Raw genomic sequence first — 6,000 nt, forward strand, 5'->3', positions numbered from 1 at the left:
CTAAATGTGTGTGTGGTGTATTCAGAGGATACATATGCCTTTTGAAGCAAAATTAAACTAAGCTTTTGAAAATGTAAAATATCCAACTGAATGCCTATGTGCATTACAAGTAGTATTAAAGCTTACTGAAAAGGTTCAAAAGCCTGCATGCACTGTCTGGAGGTATCCACTGTAATGTAACTCTTTAAAAGCTTTTCTTATCTAAGGAAGTCACTGTGAGAAAGGCATAGCATAAAGCAGGTTTAGAAAGGAGAATCAAAAGCAACAAACAAGCGAGCAAAGTGGAGAGATGATTATCAGAATCGAGTGACCTCTGGTATTGCTCGATATAGCTTTATCACCGGGTAATAAAATAGCACCCCAATTTGTGTCAATGTCATTGTAATGTGCAGAAAAGACATGGGTCTATTAGATCCTTCAAGAGAAAGACTGAGATCTTTTTTTTCAAAATAACAACCTTTAAAACACTCTCCAGCAGTCTCAGGAAATGACATTTTATTTCCTATGTGCTCTACATTTCATGGTATTTTCTTCATATGCTGTTAAAATATTTCCCTCCTTGCAATGCAAAAGAAAGCACAGGCATAGCTTTGTTATGCACATACCTTTCTTTCGTCAGATGTTCTATAACTTTTCCCATGTCCATTAGGCCTCGCAGCCTAATCTTGTAGTACCAATAGCTCCCATGGTGAGATCATTAAGTGAATTATTTTAAGATCAAACAGCCAGCAGTGACAATGAGGTCCAATGTAAGGTGAATGCTTCAAAGGCTTCCTCTTCAAATTATGGCTCTACAGGCTATTCATCACCTCTCGATGGGGCTTGCCCCACTATTAGTCGGCTTTAGCTGCAGGCTAAGGTAGCACCACTAATTGGCCTTTGCAACAAAACTGACCTATGGACAGGATAAAACTTGTACTTAAGCTTAAAAAATGAATGGCCGTCAAAGTAATACTAAAACAGGCATCAGCTATTGCGGCAAAATAAATTTCTTCGTCAGCTAGTTCACGTTAAGAGACATCTGCATGTTTTACCTGAATAAGAATATTGCTTGTACAAGGTGTCTACATTTATACCTGAAGGACAAATGGGTGTAGCATTTTCTTCATTTTCCCTAGTTCCTCACAATATGAGTCTTTGATCTCTGAGAATAATGGCAGAGAGAGCAATTTAACTGCTTCATACAGGTGCAAGGAGTTTATTAAGCAGGTTGTCGGTTTTTCTCCCCTAGCACATTAGCGTCATGCATACAAATAGATTTTTATTGATAAATGCAGGTGAAATGGCAAAAGAATCACAACAAAGACTTTGGTCACACCTGCAGGAATATGCATTTTAAAACACTACATAATTAAAGTCAAGGAAAATAGGATTCCCTCCACTCCCAAACCCCTGCTGACAATGAAACTCTTTGACCAAAGTAGAACAAGATCATGCAAGGGTGAAAGAATGCTTACCTGTGAGCACGTCTCCGCTGTTTCCCACATATAAAAGATTTCCAATTACAGTAGAGCTGCATTTTGCCCTAGGTCGATTGCTAGATCCTGCATTACACAAACATAAAGTGTGGGGGAGGGGAATAGGTCATGTTACGTTGTAAATCTCCATCTAGTTGGCAAAAAAATTAAAGGACCTGTTGTTGGCTAATGCCATTCACAGTCAAAGGGTTAAACTTCTAGTAATTTCAATGCTTTGTTTTTTTTAAATGGTTGTTTACCTTAATTCTGTATTCTTGGGGGGAACAGATCAACAGAACAAGAGAATTTTCCTTGTTGGTTGGCTGGCAACCTGCAATACGGTGGTCAAAATTACTGTTTCTCCCTCCCTCTATGTGGCCAAATGCTGCATTATTGTGTGCCTTTCCAATTAGTGAGCCAGCCAAGAATGGACTGAACCATGGGTTCAACTACAAAGAGCTATAACTACAAAGAAACGTGTGAATACTGGAAAGTTGAAACTGATAAATGCTGGAATAATGCAGCTGGTCAGTCAGTCAACACCTGACGACAATTTTACATTTTGTGCATTTCCTAAACATTTCCCCTCCCACTGATCCTGCTCACCACTTCGCCCTCCACCTCTACTCCTTTCCCACCCTCGCTTTCCCATTTTTTTACTCTGCTTCTTAAAATCTGTAACATCTTCCTTGAGTTTTTCTTTAGCCTCTTCATTTTTTTTACCCGCTAACTCCAGGCTTTTTTAAGTTTCTTTAAGGTTTCATCCATCTTCAGCACTTTAGCTTTTGTTCATGGCATTGCTATTTTACTTTGAGTTGCTGTTGCCTGGCATTTTCTCAATAAAATTTAATTGGGTCTCCATTTCAATCCAGTTTATCAAGCTGCCAGAGTAACTAAGCAGGTTTTATACAGTAAACTATAAGAAATAGGTCATAGGGTGCAAGTCACCAGAACTCCAAACTAAAGCAGTGCAGCATAAAATTGGTTGGTGTGGAAATGCAAATAACATTTCAGATAGGATCCTTAAGAACGGGGAGCCTTTGACTAATCTATTTATCTCTCCCCTCTCCCCTACACCCCCCTCCACTGCTAAAATGTTGGTCTATTCTTATCAAATTCCCCTTGATGTTTTTTCACTCTCTGCCTTAGATGAATTTCCATTAATTTGGAATTGTGCAACTTGGGCCTACCCTGGTACAAAAGCAGTTTTTGCAAAGCATTGTCAGTTCTCTTTCTCCCCATGTGTCAGCCCATGTTGTTCTCAGTTGTTACCAGAGTCTTATGGCACTATCCTTACAGAGAACTTTTCTGAGTTTTCAGGGAGAAATTTATTATTGTTTAATATTTTGGGGGGCACAAGTAAAATAGTAAAGGAAGAGCTTCAGGCTATATTCAGGTCTCAAGCTCCAGTTTCTATGACGCTGACCTCTACTGAGAGTGCATTAACGAGTGAACTAGACCTGGAGACATCAAATACCTGTTTGAAGTAAGCTGTAAATACCTGGAATAAATGAATTGGGGTCTGAGCACTGGATGTAAATCTGTAATTAAAATTCAAGTGCCAGAAGATCAAAATTTGCGCCTGAAAACACTGCCTAGATGTCATAGTCTTGACTTTCTCAGTCAGTGTTGGCTGCAGCCAATATGTTCAAAGTTTCATTTTGGACAAACCAGAAGGACAGGAATGATTCCACATAGGGATACCAGGCCACGGTAGTCAGCTTACAATCAAAGTAGATATATGTCATCATATGCAAATTTAAGATTAATTTTCTTGTGGGCATTTGCAGTAAATACGAAGAAACACCACAGAATCAATGAAAAACTGCACACAACAAGACAGACCAGTGTTCAAAAGACAACAAACTCTGCAAAAAGAAAAAAAAAGAATAATAAGAAATAAACAATAAATATTGAGGACATGAGATGAAGAGTCTTTGAAAGTGAGTCCATAGGTTGTGGGTTCATTGTTGGGGTGAGTGAAGCTGAGTGAAATTATCCTCTCTGATTCAAAAGGCTGATGGTTGAGGGATGATAACAGTTCCTGAACCTGGTGGTGTGGATCCTGAGGCTCCTGTACACCCTTCCTGATGGCAGCAGTGAGTAAAATGCATAGCCTAGATGGTGGAGGCCCTTGATGACAGACGCTGCTTTCCTGCGACACTACTGCTTGTAGATGTGCTCAGTAATGTGGTGGACTTTACCCATGATGGACAGGGCTGTATCCAATACTTTTTCTAGGCTCTTAGTGTCATGATCAACGGTTAAAACTGTAAAGCAAAAGGTGGGCCACAGATGGAGTATTGTGTGCAGCCCATGGAGAATGAAAAGGCATGACAGGGAGATTCATAAGGATGACAAATAATAGCTGTGAATAGAGGCTGGGTAGTCTTGGTTTGGTTTCTTTAGAAAATAGGAAGTCAAAGTGAAAAATATTATGAAAGAACTAGAGATGATAAACAAAATGAATCCATTTCTCTTCATATAAAATCAACAACTAGGAAACATGGAGATAAGATTATTGTTGGAAGGGTGAGAGATGGTTTCAGGAGGTGTTCTCTGAAAGAGTGGTGGAATCTTGAACCTGCAGGGATGAACAATTGTCCAATTGTGGAATTAGAGCTGAGAAGTCAAGTTAGTATAGGTAACTTTTATTTTCACCCCAGCATGGGTAAAATGGGATGATTGTTTTCCTACAATGTCACAAACCTCTAATTTTCTATCATTCTGAGTGCAGAAGGAGGCTGTTGGAATCCCCACTTAGATTGCAGATTATTAAACTTGGCTTGGATTAAGAATCAAGAAGCTTCAAGACCTTGGCCTCAATACCTCCTTGAACAATTGGATCCATGATTTCCTCACTTACAGACACCACTCAGTTTCGATTGGCAACAACATCTCCTCTACAATCTCCATCAGCACAGGTGCACCACAAGGCTCTGTGCTTAGCCCCTTGCTCTACTCGATTCACACTTCGTGCGGCTAAGAATAGCTCCAATGCCATATTCATGGTTGCTGGCGGCACCACTGTTGTAGGCCGAATCAAAGGTGGAGACATATCCTCATGTAGGAAGGAGATTGAAAACCTGGGTGAGTGGTGCTACAACAACAACAACCACCTTGTACTCAATGTCAGCAAGAACAAGGAGCTGATTATTGATTTCAGGAGGAGGAAACCATTGGTCCGTGAGTCAGTCCTCATCTAGGGATCAGAAGTGGAGAGGGTCAGCAACTTTAAGATTCTTACCGGTAACACTTCAGAGGACTTGTTCTGGTCCCAGCATGTAAGTGAAGAAAGCTCAGCGATGTTAGTTCCTTCAAAGTTTGTGAAGATTTGGCATGACCTCTGAAACTTAGACAAACTACCATAGATGTGTGGTGGAGAGTATATTGACTGGTTGCATCACAGCCTGGTATGGAAATGCCCTTGAATGGAAAAATGCAACAAAATGTAGTGGATATGGCCCAGTCCATCATGGGCAAAGCCGTCCCCACTATTGAGTGCATCTACATGAAGTGTTGTTGCAGGAAAGCAGCATCCATCATCAGAGACCTCCACCAGCCAGGTCATGCTCTCTTTGCACTGCTGCCATCAGGAATAAAGCACAGGAGCCTCAGGACTCATACCACCAGGTTGAGGAACAATTATTACCCCTTAACCATCAGGCTCCTGAACCAGGTGGAATAATTTCACTGAACTTCATTTGCCCATCACTGGTCTGTTCCCTCAACCTATGGACTCACTTTCAAGGGTTCTTCATCTCAGGCTCGCGATACTTATTGCTTATTTATTTATTTAAAATTATTATTGTTGTACTTTTGTTTTTTCTCAGGTCAAGCTGGTAATAACTGAAATACGAGCACACTCATATCTCAATTGCTGGGATCTTTAGGACTATTCTAGTGGTGTTTAGTATTGTGGTTTTCTGGAGATTTACATAAATATTGCTGTGTAGGTCTAATTGTTTAATGCTATTGTGTAAGGGCTTTGGGATGATGCCAATGGTAGATGTTACTTTTCGGACAATGTATACCCTTTCAATGTTCCATAGTCTTTCAATTTCCTCTTTTAACTCAGCATATTTCTGGTGTCTTCACATTTTGATTTCTGGAAGTTATGTGTGTTTGGAATGACTATATATATTAAATAAGTTGTTCTTGATTATTTATCCTGTATTATTATATACAGGTGGTTATTATGGATTGTTCTATCTGTAATAACTGATTGGTCATTATATAATTTGTGGGACTCTGAATCTAAAACTGGATCAGGTTTGTATTTATAGTAAGGCATGGTTTCTTTTATGAGTTAGCATTTTAAGGCAAGGTTTTGGTGAATGATTCTGCCACTTGATTGTGTCTGTGTAAGTAATCAGATTAAGTTAAACTGCTGCAGCGCCATGTAATATGTTGTATTATGTCTGGTTCTTCTTGGCATTTGTTATTGTTATTTATTTTTCTGTCTGCCCAAGCTGGTAAAACCTGAGGTTCAGCAAAGCCAAGCAGGCCCATTTGTCAATTGCTAGGAACTTTCGGATTATTC

The sequence above is a fragment of the Mobula hypostoma genome, chromosome 3 (genome assembly GCF_963921235.1).
Source record: "Mobula hypostoma chromosome 3, sMobHyp1.1, whole genome shotgun sequence".
In the NCBI taxonomy this organism is placed as follows: domain Eukaryota; kingdom Metazoa; phylum Chordata; class Chondrichthyes; order Myliobatiformes; family Myliobatidae; genus Mobula; species Mobula hypostoma.